The following is a 19557-nucleotide window of genomic DNA, read 5'->3' on the forward strand; positions in this document are numbered from 1 at the left end:
CGCACGCCTAAATCGCTGTCCCGCTCCTGCGCACCCAGGCTCCTGCACCCCATCCACTCCCACTGTCCAGAGGTGTCTGCCCCCTCCTGCGCAGCCAGGCTCCTGCACCAACACCACTCCCACTGCCCAAAGTTTTCTGCCAAACCTTGCGCACCGAGGCTGCTGCACCCCATCCACTCCCTCTGCCAGAGGTGTCTGCCTGTCTCTGCGCATCCAGGCTGCTGCACCCCATCCACTCCCACTGCCTAGAGGTGTCTACCTGCTCCTGTGCACCTAGGCTGCTGCACACCATCCACTCCCACCGCACAGAGGTGACTGCCCGCCACTGCGATAACAAGCCTCTTCGCTCACCTTCTGCCACCAGAGTGTTTGAAAGAGGGTCCACCACGTGCCGAAGCAACCTCCTCAGCCGTTGTGTACACACGGTCGAGCCGAGCTCACAATTCAAATTGGGTCTTGATTGCCAGGATGGTGTATCAAGGCAACGCATCATCACAGGCTGCGCACACACTCAGCTCTTGTGGCACTAACTCAGTGGAACAGAAGTCATCACCACCTGGTCGGAGGTCTGTGTTGGGGGGGTCGTCAATCTGTGAATCACAGCTTGCTAGACAAAAATCAAGATAAGATTGTGCGAGTGAGAGAGAGAGAGAGAGAGAGAGAGAGAGAGAGAGAAAGAGAGAGTGATAGAGAGGAAGAGAGAGAAAGAAAGAAAGAATGAGAGAGGAAAACAGAGATGGAGAGAAAGAGTGAGAGAGAGGAAGAGAGAGAGAAACAGTGAGAGAGAAGAAGAGAGAGAGAAAGAGAGGAACAGTGTGAGAAAGAGGAAGAGAGAAACAGGAAGAGTGAGAGAGAGGAAGAGAGAGAAAGAGTGAGAGAGAGAGGAAGAGAGAAAGAGAGAAACAGTGTGAATGAGAAGAAGAGATAGAGAGAAAGAGTTTGAGGGAGAGAAAGGAAGCGATGGAGAGGGAGAGTAAGTGCTGACACTGTGGACATAACCCTTACAGCTTACCATTCCTCCACCGGTGTGTCTCCAACCACATGTCGGGACATAGTGCAGCCCTCAAGCTTACTCATCTGAAACATAGTATGGAACTAGTAATGGCAGTGTACATACAACTGAGCAATGCCTAAATCGCTGTCCCGCCCCTGCGCACCCAGGTTCCTGCACCCCATCCGCTCCCACTGCCCAGAGTTGTCTGCCCCCTCCTGTGCAGCCAGGCTCCTGCACCAACTCCACTCCCACTGCCCAGAGGTGTCTGCCAAACCCTGCGCACCGAGGCTGCTGCACCCCATCCACTCTCATTGACCAGAGGTGTCTGCCAAACCCTGCGCACCGAGGCTGCTGCACCCCATCCACTCCCAATGACCAGAGGTGTCTGCCAAAACCTGCGCACCCAGGCTGCTGCACCCCATTCATTCCCTCTGCCAGAGGTGTCTGCCAGTCCCTGCGCATCCAGGCTGCTGCACCCCATCCACTCACACTGCCTAGAGGTGTCTACGTGCTCCTGTGCACCTAGGCTGATGCACACCATCCACTCTCACCGCACAGAGGTGACTGCCCGCCACTGCGCAAACAAGCCTCTCCGCTTACCTTCTGCCACCGTGGTGTGTGTAAGAGGTCCCACCAGATGCCGAAGCAACCTCCTCAGCCGTTGTGTACACACGGTCGAGCCGAGCTCACAATTCAAATTGGCTCTTGATTGCCAGGATGGTGTATCAAGGCCACGCATCATAACAGGCTGCGCACGCACTCAGCTCTGGTGGCACTAACTCAGTGGAACTGAAGTCATCGCCACGTGGCGGGAAGTCTGTGTCGGGGGGGGTCGTCAATCTGTGAATCACAGCCTGGTAGACGAAAAGCAAGATAAGATTGTGCGAGATGAAAACAGAGGGAAAGAGAGAATGAGTGAGAGAGAGGAAGAGAGAGAGAAACAGTGAGAGAGAGGAAGAGAGAAAGAAAAAGAGAAACAGTGTGAGAAAGAGGAAGAGAGAAACAGAGAAAGAGTACGATAGAGGAAGAGAGAGAAAGAGTGAGAGCGAGAGGAAGAGAGAGAGAAAGAGAGAAACAGTGTGAGAGAGAGCAAGAGTTAGAGAATGAGAGAGAGAGAGAGAGGAAGTGAGAGAGAAAGAGATTGAGGGAGAGAAAGGAAGAGATGGAGCGGGAGAGTGAGTGCTCACACTGTGGACAAAACCCTTACAGTTTACCTTTCCGCCACCGGTGTGTCTCCAACCACATGCCAGGACATAGTGCAGCCCTCAAGTTTACTCATCTGAAACATAGTATGGAATCAGTAATGGCAGAGTATATACAATTGCGCACCCCTAAATCGGTCCCCCCCTGCGCACCCAGGCACCTGCACCCCATCCACTCCCACTGCCCATAGGTGTCTGCCCACTCCTGCCTCCTGCGCACCCATGCTGCTGCACCAACACCACTCCCACTGCCCAGAGGTGTCTGCCAAAACCTGTGTACCGAGGCTGCTGCACCCCATCCAATTCCATTTGCCCAAAGGTCACTGCCCGCCGCTACGCAAACAAGCTTCTCTGCTCACCTTTCGCAACCTGAGTGTAGAAAAGAGGGCCCACCACATGCCGCTGCAAGTCCCAAGCCCGGGGCCTGTGGACAGGGCTCCCTCCATATTATGCTGCCCCGCTCCGCAGGCCACCAGGTCTCACATTTGGTGCTGGGTCTTGATTTCACCATGGCAGAGGACATACCAGTACACTCGACTTTTCATCGCAGGCTGAACACCCGCTCAGCTGTGCCACTAACTCTGTTACCAGCAAGGTGACACCAAGTGGCGGTAGGCCCGCGCTGTCTGATGGCTCAGGCCTACACTGCAATCCAGCAGGGCACACAAAACCTGAGCTGTCCGGACCCCCAAGACAAGGCATCATTGCAGACTGCACACCCGCTCAGCAGTTACGGTACCCCTATCTCCCTGGGCCCTCATGCTCACCACACGGATACACCCCGAGAGAGGTTGGAAATGGGGTCAAGCACATGCCTCAGGTCATTTTTATTGGCAGGGTCATGTGTCCTGTGATGCCTGTGCTGCATGGGTGTGGTGTGGGTGTAAACCAGCCATGAGGGAGTGGCTGTGGCATGCTGACAACTAGACCTGTGATCAGCAGTTCACTACAGGGAAGACTTGGGACATGTGGCGTTGTCGTTCCTTCCTGTAAGCGTAAGCGGAGTGGGCTGGCCTGACGTATGCCAGTCCTACGTGAGGCTGTAAACAATGACTTCAGAGCTCTGGTGTGGTTCAATCCTGGGCTGTATGAGGAATCAACTGATGTGGGCGTCTCTGTTGTAGTGTTGGCGCCAAGCGGGCCACAAGCGCCAATGTGACACCCTATGACCCAAGTCCCACAACATAGCCAACATGAAAGGTAGGGGGAATCACTGACCCTACATTCATCCATACTTCCACACATAAAGATCGTGCACATGAGATATCTGTGTTGATATGAATGCTTATTGCACATTCAGTGGAGTGTTCCAGCTGTAGCTATACAGGGCCATGCAAAGCCCATATTGCCGTTTTTGGCACATGGAGGGCAGCCAGTTAGAGCCAAGCTTGTGCTCGGGGGTTAGGCCCCGCCTATGTATGTACTTATCCAATCACTCCGCCAATCCCCATGCACTTATAAATTCACTATACACTCTCTTTGCAGTACTCTAATGATCCAGTCTCTACCAATGTACTTATTCAATGACCGAGACAAAGTTACATAAATGAGGTTTTGCCCACTGCCAGAGGTAACATAGTTGCGTGCGCTGTCCACAGTACAATGTAATGTGATATAGATAGATAGTGGAACTGGGTATGGGCATGTGCACTCAGCCCCTTTTCATTACCAGGGTCACATGTCCAGTGACGTCTTTGCTGGGTGAATGTGGGGTGAGTGTAAGCCAGCCCTCAGGGAATGGTTGGTGCGGATGTATGTCGTTACTACGCATGCTTTTACAACGCATGCCTTTACCATGCAACTTTTACAACGCAAGTCGTTACAATGACTTGCGTTGGGGGCGCTCGATAGTGAATAGTTTAATTTACTATTTAAACTCCAGTCCCCGTGGATAGTAGGGAAGGTTTTGGATAGTAAATTAAACTTGTTGTAACGACTTGCGTTGTAAAAGTTACGTGGTAAAGGTAGTGCGTGGTAAAAGTTGCGTTGTAAACGCTGTTCCCCGTGCTGGCAACAAGTACAACAGTAATTATCGGATCATACACAGAGATTTAATCATAAAGGGTCTATGACTTGTGCTGCACAAAGGTAGGGGCACCAGATGTGAAATATTACACACAAGATTCTATCGTTAAGGGTCCATGAGTTGTGGTGCACTGAGGTCGGGGAAGCAGATCTGAAATCATACCCAAAAGAATAGGGGCACCTGAAGCACTCAGCGTGTGCACTGCCAGTGATGATACGTGATCCGGACGGGTCTCACTGGTAGCAATGTCTGTTGCCTACTGGACTGCGTCATCTGCAATTGCGACTCGATCTGAATTGTGAGCCCTGCTATCCACAGTGTGGGCTCGAGGCAGCGGTCAGCAAAAACCCACAGCCAGGTGGCGTTGAATTGAGCTGTACAGTTAGTGGCACCAGAAGCACTCAGCGTGTGAGCAGCCTGCGATGATGCGTGGTCCAGGCGGGCCGCACTGGTAGCAATGTATTTTGTCTAATGAATTCTGCCTTAATAAGGATACGTGGCATTGACTTGTGGTGCACTGAGTTAGTGGCACCAGAAGCACTCAGTGTGTGCACAGCCTGCAATGATGCGTGGTCTGGGCGGGCTGCCCTGGTAGCAATGTCTTTTGTCTAATGAATTCTGCCTTAATACGGCTATGTGGCAAGGACTTGTGGTGAACTGAGTTAGTGGCACCAGAACCACTCAGCACGTGCGGAGCCTGCAATGATGCGTGGTCTGAGTGGGCCACACTGGTAGCAATGTCTTTTGTCTAATGAACTCTGCCTTAAGAAGGCTACGTGGTGATGACTTCTGGTGCACTGAGTTAGTGGCACCGTAGGCAACCAGCGTGTGTGCAGTCTGCAAAGATACGTGGTCCGGGTGGGCCGCACTGGGAGCAATGTCTCTTGCCTACTGGCCTGCATCATCTGCAATCGCGACTCAATCTGAATTGTGAGCCCTGCTGTCCACAGTGTACATCGAAGGCAGTAGCCAGCATAGACATAACTCTGCAGTGTGGTGCCTCTGGGTTCGCAGGGGGGTTGTGTCAAGCAGGCCGGCGGTCACAGTGGCAGCCTCATGGCAGGGTGAGGGCTGCTGCTCTGGGAGATGCGTTGGCCTTCCCAGAAGTGAACTACACCCAGAGCCCCGGCCTATTTATGCACACTCCTATGCTGGAGTGGCGTACGTTAAACCTGCCCACTCAGCTTCCGATTCCACTTACAGGGGGGGGATGACACAGCTACATGACCGAGATCTTCCCTACTGCATGGATGCGTTCACTGTCTGTTAGAAATGGGGGTCTCTAGTTGGCAATGGCTGGCCACTGTCCAAGTAGGGACCCTTCTTCCTAAATCAGAGTAAGGAGGCTACACCCTTTGATAACCCTGCTCCACCCTGTGGTAACGAAGCACGAGCAGCTAGGCTTATCTCAGAGGCAGTGTGTAAAGTATCTATGATCATACACAGTAACACAGTGAGGAACACTACAAAGGGACACCACACAAGTAGTTATAAAAAATAAGTATCGTTATATATAGACTTAACACAAGACCAATAATGTTAAAAAGCCACAATACTGTAAAATAGCGTTATCCTTGAAATGCTGTAAAAAAAGAGTTCAAAGTGTGCAAATAGGAGTGCAGTTCAAAGCAGTGATCTTTGCGACCCTTTTACTTACAAAGTACCTGGATTTCGTAGCAAATCAAATAAAATGTCGCAAACAAGCTGTAGTGATGATTTTCCTCACACAAGGGCGGCAATGCGTTAAATCGTTGCCACAGGATGCGCCGATCTGCGGAAGCGTGCGGGACACAGCGACAAACTTCTTCATGCAAGGCCAGCGATGAGTTGAATCCTGGCCGCAAGGGAGGATGATGCGCTGAGCCTGTTGCGGGTGCAACCTTGTTGCGATGAGAAGAAATGGCGCTCCAGAGGGAGGGACGCTCCGGGTGTGATGCGATGAAAATGACGGACACACGGCGCCTGCACTGCGATGTCATGATGCGATAATCTCGATGCGAGGAACCGGGGTTAGCGAGCATTCGAAAAGCCCACAAACGTGCGATGCATTGATCTTTGGGTGTAAGTGAGCACTTTGTGGTCCACAAGCGTGTGATGCGAGGATTTTTGGTTTGCGAGTGCTCGGCGGCAGCAGCATATTTATTCTGCAAGAAGACTTTCGGGTCTTGCGAAAGGAAGTCATGTTTAATAATTGCCTCTCGCTGCGTGTACTTGTGAGGTCATCTGATTTGCTCGTATGTTAAAAACAGTAACTTTCTACACCTCTTTTTCATTGGTTGTGAGGATATATTACCGACAAATCCGTTTTCTTGCGCAGATTTTGAAAAATATTTGATTGGCGCTTTTGTGTGGTTAACTCTACCTTCCTGATCTTAATGTTTATTGGCTTGTTTTTTCTATGTGACGTTACCATACCCTCACCATGTACGTAGCCCATTTTGTGACGCACTCTATTTTACAATGCGTTTCAAACCCTCCTTGATAATATGCCCCCAGTTGTGGTAGGGTGTTTTTAATTTAAACTGTCTACTGTGCTTACGAGTTTGTTGACTGCGAATGTATTTAAAAATATTATTCTCTTTTCAATTCTATCATAATTGTGCTGACTTTTCTCCTTTAGTGTTGAGTCCTTTGTCCTTTCATTAAATGTATAATTCTTCAAACCATCCTTGAAAGAAAAATGCACAAGTTTTCAAAATATCTTTATTGAGTCTTTTATATTCATCACATGGGTGAAAAGCAAAACCTTTTTTTCAATTATTGGTATCATGTGTTGGACCACATTTATTTTATTTTATCATAAGCACTCATTCCTTATGTTTACATTAAGTAAGTGTTGCCCATTATTTTTATTTAAATGTTTTGACTTTTTTTACTTTCAGATAAAGTAGAATAGAAGTGCTACGACAAACACTCCCTCACTACTTCATCTTTCTTTTTTTATGTACATTTCATTTCAATATTACATTTAATAATCATTTTTAAAAATGTAAAGATTTATTAACATTTAAAGCCACAATTATATTATTTTTTTCAAAAAAAGTGCTTGCGAAGATAATCCTCCTGTTCTTCACGAGTAAAAATTGGAGAAAGTACTACTCAATAAAAATGCTTTTAGCCCTTTTTTCACTCTAGAAGATAAAGAGTATTCTCTTGTATTCCAAAGTATTTCGTTTTTTCGTCAATAGTTTATTTATACTGCATTTTTCAATCATTAAGAAATACTTGCATACTAAAAAAAATATTATTTATTATGTTTTGAAATCCTCTGTTGAAAGTCATTCAACTCCAGTTGAAGGACCATAAAGTTATATATAAATTAAAATATACATTAACAATATGATCCCTCTGTGGAAATAAAAGATAAATTCAAGATGATGGTTTTGCTCCAAATTATTACTTTGCACGTAGTAATTCGTTAATTACCTTCTATTTCTTGTAATGGTTGCTTCGTCAACTTGTTATTATATCACATTTAAACTTAATCATTCCACATTCTTTAATCATTTACATTTTTTGCTTTCTTTTTAAAAAATATCAAACATATACCCATTCAGATAATTTACTTCTCTTCAATATGTTGTCCTTCCTCCCATTGAAATTCATCCAATTCCTCTAGAAGGAAGATTAAGTTTAATGTATTTTTAAATATACATTAACAATATGTTCCCTCTGAGGAAATGAAAGATATTCTCAAGATGCTTCCGCAGCCCCGAATCTTAACCTTGCTCGTAGTTTCTTCGCCCATATTAATTCTCTAAAACGAAACTAATTTTCCCACGGGTGTGGTTAATATACCTTTTGGTTACTTAACACTCTATGGGATAAATTTATTGCTCCTCCTACTTTTAAGTCACGTTTTTCAGTTGACAGGTGTTCTCATTTCGTCTGTTTTAGTGCGTCACGTGTTTATGTAAATATGCCTCTTTCCATACTTTTTACCTTTCGTATAATTTCTAAAATGCTTTATTTAAATTTGTTTTTCTTATTAAAGCATTTCTATAGGTTACTTTTTTTAATACGAGTATTTACATTCATTCCCTTTTTTTCGACTTATCATTGTAGTAACTTCCCTTTTTTTGTAAAACTTTTTTTATTATTCTTCATTACCCTAAAGCCCTATTTTCCTTGTATATACTCTGAATTATACTCTGTATTAAACTTTCAGTATTCTACTTTATATCCGACTATTAATTTATTTAATTCCATTACTGCGAGTTTTATTACATTTGCTTATCTAATATTTTTTATCTTTCTTTATAGACTGCAAGGATTACTATTATTTGTCTAGAATCACACTATGAATCAGGGTCCATTTGGCAAAATTGAGAGAGAATGATTTGGTTTGTTGATGTGTTTGCAGTTACATAAGTACTTATACTCGTGCAGTAAGCCAGGCTTTAGGGTATGCACTGCTTCAAACTACTATGCATTATGCGTGTAGTGGTGTAACCAGCTTCACACTTGTGCTATAGGCTTACAATTCCCCAGTCACTATCTATATACTTCAGCAAACACAGTGTGATTGCTGTTGCAATTTCAAAATGAGTTTTTCAGTACCATGTAGCAATTCATTCACTATAGTAAAAATCAACCAATTAGGAATTCACCCAGTGTCTTTACATATTTTTATGTAATCATTCAGTCAGTAAGCATGTACTCATGCAGTGAGCCAGGCGTTAGGGAATGGAGTGATTCAAAGTGCTATGTTTTATGCATGTAGTTGTGTAATAACCTTCACATTTGTGCTTCAGGACTACAATTTCCCCCTCTCTATACATACCAAGGGTCTCCAACCTGTAGCTCAGGAGCTACTGGTAGCTCACCAGCACTCTGAAAGTAGCTCTCAGAGGTGAAGCCAAACCAAGCCAATCTCAGAGATTCTGTGTATATTAAAGAAGGTAGTACTGCTCATTTCACTACCCTTAAGAGTACAGACAACCAAACGAATGGCAGGGCCTGTTGATAACACTCAAACACACACTGTGGTGGCGTATCAATTAATCAATTAGGGACGAATAGACCGCAGTACTCACCTGTGAGGGTTCACAGGCGCTGGGGGAGTTTGTGAGGGGGATTTGTGCAGCTTTCGTGATTCGAAAAGCCAGGTCTTATGGGTCTTCTTGAATGCTTTCAGTGTGAGGGTTCTTCTGATGCTGAGGGGGAGTTCATTTCAGGTCTTGGCCATGATGTAGGCGAAGGGTGTGCTCCTGTCTGGTTCTGTGGATACAGAGAACTTCGGCCAAGGCCTAGTCAGCGAAGTGGAGGTTTTTTTTTGGGGGCTTAGAAGGAGATTGAGAAATTGGAGTCTGGTGTTGTGGAGGGCTTTATAGATGTGTGAGCAGCTTGAAGGTCACTCATTTTTCGACGGGGAGCAAGTAGAGTGCTTGTTTATGCTGGGTAATGTGGTCTTGTTGTAGGATTCTGAGGATGAGTCTGGCTGCGGTGTTCTGGACAGTATGAATTTTATGGAGTAGACATTTGTTGATTTCGGTATAGAGGGCGTTCCTGTAGTCCAGCCTCCTGGTGATGAGTGTTTGGGTGATGGTCTTCCTTGATTCGGGGGGTGGGTCTATTTGAAGGTCTTGCTGAGTATGTGGAGGGTGTTGAAGCATGTGGAAGCTGCAGCGTTGGCCTATAGGTCTGTCACATGAAACATGTTTATCCACTTTAAATGTAAGTTGGGGAGACTTACTGTTGTGGTAATATCATTTGTGGGACACTGCATGTAATGATTTGAAATGTACTTAATTAGAAGCATTTCATTTGATAAATGTTTTCCTAGCATTCTGCTGATAACTTCACCTGAAATGTTTTGATGGTTAGTAGTGATAATTGTGCTTTGGGTGGTCATAGTGTAATATTAATACATACCCCTACACTTCACAAAAACTACTACACTACCCTAAACCTTAAAACACTACTCCCAGCATGAGCTTCTATAGTACATAAACACCACTGCACTTCTTTAAACCCTAAAACACTACCCCCTACAGTAGATGAACACCACTGCACTGTTCTAAACCTTAAAACATTACCCTCAGCAAGACCCCCTACACTACACAAACGCCAGTGTACTACCCTAAACGCTAAATCTACCATCAACACTACCCCCTACTCCACACAAAGACCACTGCACTACCTTAAACACTAAATCTATCCCCAGCACAACCCGTTCAGTTCACAAACACCACTACACTACCCTAAAACCTAAAACACTACCCCTAACACTTATACAAACAGCACTTAGATAGTTACTCATAGTTAGTGTTATAAAATCACTATTAGAAGTATACAGTTATCCATACACTTACTGATGCAATCACTTAGTCATATGTATACTTCTTTATATACAACAAATGTCACACACAGTGGCTTTTATTTTTTTACTTTATTGTACATGTATCATTGAGAGATATATTTGCTCATTATCACTCCCATAAAGATATTATCTCACCCAAACAATTGTTATAACATGTAGTCTAAACATCATATACCTACTGAATCAACTATTCACATATCTTTGGGCAGTCACCTCACCCCACCGAACCACACACATATTCACTCTCCCATACAAATACTCAGTTAACTAATCAGAAAGTGATATAGATTTTCAAGTAGCTAGTAACCAAATGGTGCCGCAGTTTATAGAACAATTGACAAAGTAATACACATATTCACACAGTTTAGTCACTATCCAATATATTTAATGAGGCACTATAAATTATTCAAGTAAACAATCAATTACACTGCTACTAAATCCTCCATCCAGACACTTATACATCCACTCATTCTTCAATGCAGATTGCTATATATATAATACAAATTGAAATATGGAACCACACCACATTCACTGGATGATGTCATCAGTGATGTCATTTGAGATGTCATCAGTGATGTCACTGACCATGTCATGAATGATGCAATATGTGACATCATCACCAGTAGATTGCGGGCACGAGAGTTACAGTAAGTAAAACTAACTATAACGGAGGAATTTCAATGGTTTTGTATGATTGAAATGTCCAGCTAACTATAACACCCCTAAAACCTATGTTTTTTCAGTGAATATATATATATATATATATATATATATATATATATATATATATATATATATATATATATATATAACCTACTGGCAGTCGCCAGTAGGTATATATAGTTAGGACCTAGTTTCCATAGGAAATCCGCAACACTCTATTGAGAATAACTTTGGCGCCGGTTGTTGAATGTTCGCGAATTTCTCAAAGAAGATGGCCCGTTCCGCTCCGCTTCTTCCCTGAAAGTCTCGGGTAGATTCGTCAAGCGGGGGCCGAGAGAAAAGGGGGGTCCTAAAACGTGTTTTTCCTATGTTAATTTCCAGAGGACCTTTAGACACGGCTACAGCCCGAACCGCTGAACGGAGTTATACCAAACTTGGCAAAATGGTAGAGTCTGGTACGCAAATCACGCTTTTGGTTAAATAGTGTAAATCCCTCCAGTAGTCCCTGAGAAAATTAAAAGCGAAAAAATGTATATCTCTATAAGCGCGCACCGTGCGAGCACCCCGCGATTTTTCGTTTTTTTTTGGGGGGGGGCCTTGGGGGTCCTTGTGGGACCCCCTGAGCAGGCCTAGAGGGTAAGGGTGCTTCTACCCTGCCCCCTTTTTGAGTTCTACACGTTTGTTTTTCTGCTTTCCTGTGCCTCAGTCTGTCTGTCAACACTCCAAAACAGAAATAGATGGCAGCCATCTTGTGCCTCGGTAGACTGAGGAACAAGAAAGCAGAAACACAAACGTGTAGAACTCAAAAAGGGGGCAGGGTAGAAGCACCCTGACCCCCTAGGCCTGCTCAGGTGGTCACACAGGGACCCCCAAGGCAAATTTTATTTTTATTTTTTCAAAAATCCCAGGGACCCCCAGTATGCAAGGGGAGCTGCATGCTGATTGGCTGCCACTGTCTGTCAACACTCCAAAACAGAAATTGATGGCAGCCATCTTGTGCCTTGGTAGACTGAGGCACAAGAAAGCAGAAAAGCAAACGTGTAGAACTAAAAAAGGGGGCAGGGTAATCGCGGGGCATAGTGATAAAGAAGTATGGGGGGCCCCAATCCCCCCCTACACTGCCCCCGGGACTGCCGCCCCCGGGGAAAAGCTACGCAGCCCCCTGGCGCATAATGGAGCCTCATGGTGGGCTAGTTGGCCCCCAGGGACCCCCAGTATGCAAGGGAACTTAATCCCCCAATTTAGAACACTCTACAGGGCGCGTTTGCACAGTTTAAGTTGGGGAATTAATTCCTGTTCAATCCAGAGGTCCCCTAGAGGGAACTAGTCCAACAGGTATCTCCAGTAAGCGCCATGGAGCTGCACTGCAGAGTGTTGTAAAAAGGGGGCGTGCCCTCTGAGCACCTGCCTGCAAAAATGTGGTAAATCAGTATAAAAAAATAACAACAATTAATACATTTAAAAATTGTCATTTAAAAAACCTTCGAAATTCAATGAAAAAACCATAGGTTTCAGGCCTGATGAAGTTAGGAATTAGCATTTAAAAAAACATTGAAATTCACTGAAAAAAACATAGGTTTCAGGCCTTATATAGTTAGGAATTAGCATTTAAAAAACCTTGCAAATCCACTGAAAAAACCATAGGTTTCAGGCCTTATATAGTTAGGAATTAGCATTTGAAAAACCTTGCAAATTCACTGAAAAAACCATAGGTTTCAGGCCTTATATAGTTAGGAATTAGCATTTAAAAAACCTTGCAAATTCACTGAAAAAACCATAGGTTTCAGGCCTTATATAGTTAGGAATTAGCATTTTAAAAAACTTTAAAATTCACAAAAAAAACTATAAGTTTTAGGGGTGTTATAGTTAGATGGACATTTCACTCATACAAAACCATTGAAATTTCTCCAATATAGTTAGTTGCACTAACTATATTTCGCGCACCCGCAATCCACTGCTGATGATGTCACATATTACATCATTCATGACATGGTCAGTGACATCACTGACGACATCTCAAATTACATCAATGATGACATCACTGATGACATCATCCACGTGACAATCACATACACCTTTTCATACACTAGTAAAATCTTTCATCACTCTTTGTAAAATACAGAGTATCATATTTGAATCCATTGACAAAGCAATACAAGTATCTAAAAACCCACTCATTGATTTCTAGATGTATACACACATCTAATCACTTACCTGCAGATTCATTCATACATGCTGTCAATGAACAATAGAACACTATCAAAAATACTTATACACCTATATCGACATTACACACCAGCACACAACCTATTCACTGATGAAGTCATCCTACTCACATATGCAAACAATGGATCATACTTCAAACTTACTTAGCTACACACTTATACAAACACCACTTCATCTATTCATTTAGATAGTAAGTCATACTTAGTGTATTATAAAATCATTATTACAAGTATACAGTTATCCATACAGTCACTCACTCAATCATTGAGTCTTATGTATACCTATTTATATACAACAACTGACAAATACACTGCCTTTTATTTTTCTAGTTTGTTGGACATGTACCATTGAGAAATATATTTTCTCATCACCACACCCATAAAGATATTTACTCACCCAAACAACTGTTAGAACATGTAGTTTTTACTTCATATATCTACTGAATCAACTATTCACACATCTTTGGGCAGTCACACACCCTCCACCGAACCACACACACATTCACTCTCCCTTACAAATACTCAGTTAACTAATCAATAACTAATATAGACTTTCACATAGCTAGTAATCAACTGGAGAACCAGTTTACACAACAACTGACAAAGTGATACAGATATTCACACAGTTTAGTCACTATCCACTATATTTAGTGAGACACTATAAATTGTTAATGTCCTCCATCCAAATATTTATTTTTATATATCCACTCATACTTCAATGCAAATTGCTATATATATATAATGCATATTTAAATAACGAAGTAAACCACATTCACTGGATGATGTCATCAGTGATGTCATCATTGATGTAATTTGAGATGTCATCAGTGATGTCACTGACCATGTTATGAATGATGTAATATGTGACATCATCAGCAGTGGATTGCGGGTGCGCGAAATATAGTTAGTACAACTAACTGTATAGGAGCAATTTCAATGGTTTTGTATGAGTGAAATGTCCAGCTAAGTATAACCCCCCTAAACTTATAGTTTTTGAGTGAATTTTAAAGTTTTTTTAAATGCTAACTCCTAACTTTATAAGGCCTGAAACCTATGGTTATTTCAGTGAATTTGCAAGGTTTTTTAAATGCTAATTCCTAACTATATAAGGCCTGAAACCTATGTTTTGTTAGTGAATATATAGATATATAAATATATATATATAAATTCACATATACATACTTGAATAGATAGATAGATAGATAGACAGACAGACGGAGACTTGGCAACGCAGATGGACTTTCCAGTTGTGAAAATGAGATAAAGAATATTTTTTTTCTTTTATGGATGAGTCTATCACCTTTACAAGTTTAAAAGTATCATACTTCTAATTGTAGCTTAAGGACATTTAGCAAAATCAAAACTTAATTATAGCTTTCCTTTGAAAGCTGAGCACATCTTTTTAGGAACAACCTGTACGCAGTCTATTTTAGAGTTTAGTTTTGCGGCAATTTTTTTGTCTTTGTTGTGGATATGTTCACATAGTGGCAACGTGGTGAATTGAAAATTCTCAATTTAGGCTTTATTTACGAAAATACAGCCTCTTCCTTTCTTTCCGATGCATCATAATCAACACACGAACAAGAAACTGCACACACACACGCTCACTGAATAATCCAGTGTTTTTTAAATGACTTCAGTTCATCTGAGCAGTTTTTAAGATATGCACAGACATTTTGCTATTAGCCTTGCCATTTGCATATGATTGAATGTGTGGACTTTGTTATTTATGAGACTGAAAAATTGCACTTCAATTGAATAAACGTGTCTCCGCTATCCCCGAGGACTCTGATGAAAGTGGGAAATTTGATTGCAAGGGATTATCCTGATAAGCAAAACTTTGATGCATTTAAATATGTAGGCCAGTATTTAGCTATAATGTGTCTGATATAATTGCTGTTTGCCCAATTTGTGTGCTTTTTAAATCCATGGTACTATCATCAGTGCATTTTTACCAACCATTTTATCTAAAAAGAGAACGTTTTTCTTAGTGTTTTCTATATTATCTACTGAAGGTGATTTGGCAATTTCATGGCTCCCATGTGTAATATTAAAGCGGAGCTTTGTATCAAGGCACTAACTAGGGAACATAATGTATTTCCTTACCTTGTCAGTATGGATTTTCTGTATTCATATACAAGGCTGGGGAGAATGGTAAATTGCTTTAGTGTCAGAATAAACTAGATCCAATGACAATGGTTAGCGTTGTGAGCATCTAACAGCTACTCTAATACAATGTAGAGAGCGCAGATCTAGTATTTCTTAAAGCTTGCTCTACATTGGAGGGAAGAGGTTATCTAAGATTATTTGATAGCATTAGTTCAATTGCAATTTGTAAGAAAATGATGTATTTATTCACATGGTTACTGTAGAAAGTATATTAATAATGTTATGAATTGCTCATTGAAATTTTATTTTCAATATTTTTCGAAAAATCTGGAGATAAAATCTGGAGATGAAATGCAATAATTATGACGTGCATTTTAATCACTTAAATAAAATTACACTGTAAAGTGGGTTCAAAATGGGCAGTAGAACACTGCGCATGGTGAAGCTGTAGTCAGAATGAGGTATGTGAGTTGAAATTACCAGGACTATGGCAGCAAGTTACCAATCTAATCTGTGCCAGTGACTTTGGGTACAACAATGTTGTCACCATTAGTTCAACGCTCTCCTCTTCCAACTCCTCGTGCTGTTTTGAAGTTGCCCCATTTGTTTTCAATTATTCTTGCAGCATCTACATAACCACACCTCATTGTCAAGCTTAGATAACGCCATCTTCATCCATTGGACACTTTGAAAATTGAAGTTAGTCACATTGCAAGTATCATTCACTGAGCAACGCAACCACATTGCACATTTCCAGGTTATCCAAAAACCCTATTTCCGTAGCGGTGTTTTTTCATATGTACTCAGCGCATCCAGGCATCATCTTTGGTATGAAAACAATACATCTAAAATGCCAATGGCTTGTGGGCTACTGAACATGTACACTTTAACATACGTTATTATAACATTATGCTATTCAAGGCATGTTTTTTAATATTGAGACATATTGCTTCGGAGAAGAGGTTATCGCCACCAGAACGTCACTTTTTTGATGTTCTGTTGACAATAACACCTTTACCAGTTACAACGTGGCGTTTAGCCACCTAATGTGCTTTAACTCTGCCTTGTAAATAATGCCGCCATTCATGCTGCACTTAGTGTGAAAGGGGCGGGCAATAGGTGTTGCAGTGGGTGTTCCTCAGCAAACCCCTTTTTTTTACGCTGCCCCTATTTACAAGGCTGACGTAAACATAGGGCAGCGCGTAAACCTTGGTCTTAAACTGGTGTCATTTCTCCTCATTTTTTATGTTTCTATGTGTGCTGTATTTCGCAGCACACATAGAAAGAGATGATCGCCATTAGTGATTGTTTATGTGCATGAAGGTCTCCCTTCCTGCACATAAACAATCATAAAAAAATGACGAATTGCACCTGTTATATGTGCCACTTTCTGCAGCACACACAAAAGTTATGAAATCACCATTTGTGATTATTTATGTGCAGGAAGGGACACCATCCTGCACATGTACAATCATTCCCTAAAACGAGGCACCCTTGCAGTATGGTGCAAGGGTGCCTGCTTTTGAGCTAAGCAGCTAAATTTAGCATCAGCACTTGACGAAACATAGGGGTGCACCATATAATTGTAAATATGGCGCATCCCAGCATTTTCAGAATGTCTGAGCACAACGTTACCAATTGAAGCATAACACCAAGCTCCATCATTCTGTTGTGAATATGCTCCAAAATGTCAATGAAGCGCCAAATCGAAAACTCTATCAGCACAAAGTTGTGCAGCCGAACTAGAATCTATGGGAATTACATGGATCTACTAACATTCCTATGGATACTGCAATACTGGATTCCCCTGAATACCATATTAAACAGCTTGGGATACTGAAGCCTTGGCAAAGGTTTCACAAGCTGAGGATTGACCTAGAAATAGAGTCAGCATATGTATGGCAAAAATAGGGTTTTAAAAAAAACAAAAAACAGGAGTTTCAATAATAAAAAGCAAAAGGCACTTCTTATCCTTGAAGCATTTTGATCCACCTCCTTTCAAGGTACTGTCATTATAAATATTTTCTTTGATCTCTGACTCTTGCTTGTCAACCTCGGATTTATGGTGATCTATTCGATTACACTTTAGAACTCCAGTATATCAACAAAAACATGGACGTTTTTCCCTCCCATTTTCTAACATATTATCAATATGGTGCTGAAAAGAGATTTGGAAGCTGTGACATGAATGCAATTGCCATTTGCATCCCTATGGACTCGCCCTGACCTTCTTGAGGATTACCCTTATATTTGGACTCAATAGGAGCGACCCGAAGTCTGTAAAGTCGGAGGACGCTAGTCTCAATCAGAAAATGACACAATCAGGTATAAACAAATAGGTCATGAAGAAAATGGATGAAAGTACTATTATTCTAATGAAATGCGTATTGACCAATCTACAGGAGTACCCTCCACAAAAGGCATCAATGGAGGTCTAAAGAGGAATGGGCTCCTTGTAGCCTTTCTGAAATTATTATGAACTTATATTAGACTTGTACATAAAGAGTGTATGAGAGTGGAGTATAAATGAGAGAGAGTGATTGATGGGTGGGTAGATTTATTGATGTTCTGTATTGTATTGTGTTATTTCACATTACATTTATTGTAGTTCTGTTTCTGATATTTATATTTTGCATGGTTAATTGTAAAAAAAATAAAACATATGTGAATGTCCAAAATGTGCAGAAAATAATTTATGAATATTTGTAATAAAACCTTAAAAAAAAAGAACAATTTTGTTTAGGAGGGATTGATTCCTTTGATTGATGTAGAATCTGATGGAAGTTCATTATCGTTAACTAAGTATTTTTCATTGTACCTTTGGGATTTTTTGTTTTTCTAGTCTACTATTGACAATTATCGATGCAGTCAATCGTCACTGCACATTACTTTGATAGTGCACATAAGTGGTTGCCTACAGGGTATTGGCCAGTTCCCTTGCCAAACCTTCTGTACTGTCAACATCAGTTTTGGGTGACACCAAAATTGTATTTGAAGGTGCAATAGTCTCATTTTTCTAAAAACCTTCATTTGTCGAGGGGGATATTGAATTCATAAAGTGGCGTTCCATCTGATGATAGCCTCTGCTGACTAAGTGGGCTGTCAGGCTTCTTTCCAGAGCATAAATGACCCTCCTATTCCTTTCAATAGGGAAAATAGTAATAGGACTGTGGCACAATAAAGAAATGACCCAACTTCACAAGTCTTCTGTTCCTTTATATTTTGTTTATTTATTTGAAAAGACAGACTGATTACAGTCCGTATTAATTGTTCTTGGTTCTTTCTTCTAGGGTCCTCTGTGTGATCCCTTGACGTTGTCCTTGCCACCGTGATCCCTCGGACAAGAAAAGGCATGGGTGTGTATTTTTATGTGTTTATTTTTGAGGAAGGAGAGTGGGGGATAAAAAAGGTAATCTACAACGATTAATGTGGTGGAGGGTCCTAGGGATATTTAGAGACCAACCACGGACTATTTCCCCTGTACAACTCTATATCAAACAACAGTCCGGTGGTCTACAAAACAGGACATGGAACTAAATTACCAAATGACAAGAAAAGTACTACGAGGAACCCAAAGAAACAAGACCTTAGAGAAAAGTAAGATTCCCATCAATTACCAGAGTGGTCAATGTCATCATTTGGATTTCCTTCCTGCCCTCCACTGAGCCTCAAAATGTCAGAGGATAATCATGTGGATCAGGTTTTCGACCAGGTCATGAAGGTCATAAGGGAAGGACATACAGAAGACACCAATTCTCACATAATAATAGATATGATCAAATAAGTAATGGACAGAAAAGGTCACCCAGCAACTCTACTACCACTATCATACTATAACCTTACAGTATTATCAAAGGAAGACCAAACTGTTGTACAATATTGGCTCTCAACACCAAAGAACATATAAGGATTTCTGTTGCCATGACACAGATAAGTAAAAGTAACATTTGATGAGTGGACAAATAGTCCCGGTCCTTTTCCCCATTCATGAAAAAGATTCACAAAATCTACCAAAC

General features: G+C 41.9%; 1 long non-coding RNA gene across 1 annotated transcript in view; it reads left to right on the plus strand.

The window, feature by feature from the left end:
* Nucleotides 1-18891, plus strand: part of LOC144819941 (uncharacterized) — a 299129-nt gene extending 280238 nt beyond the window's left edge. The window contains exon 4 of the long non-coding RNA XR_013607631.1: nt 18832-18891. This is a non-coding gene — a long non-coding RNA (uncharacterized LOC144819941). The remainder of the gene's footprint in view (nt 1-18831) is intronic.
* The last annotated feature ends 666 nt before the right edge of the window (nt 18892-19557 follow it).

This window comes from Lissotriton helveticus, chromosome 2_1 (genome assembly GCF_964261635.1).
Source record: "Lissotriton helveticus chromosome 2_1, aLisHel1.1, whole genome shotgun sequence".
In the NCBI taxonomy this organism is placed as follows: Eukaryota; Metazoa; Chordata; class Amphibia; order Caudata; family Salamandridae; genus Lissotriton; species Lissotriton helveticus.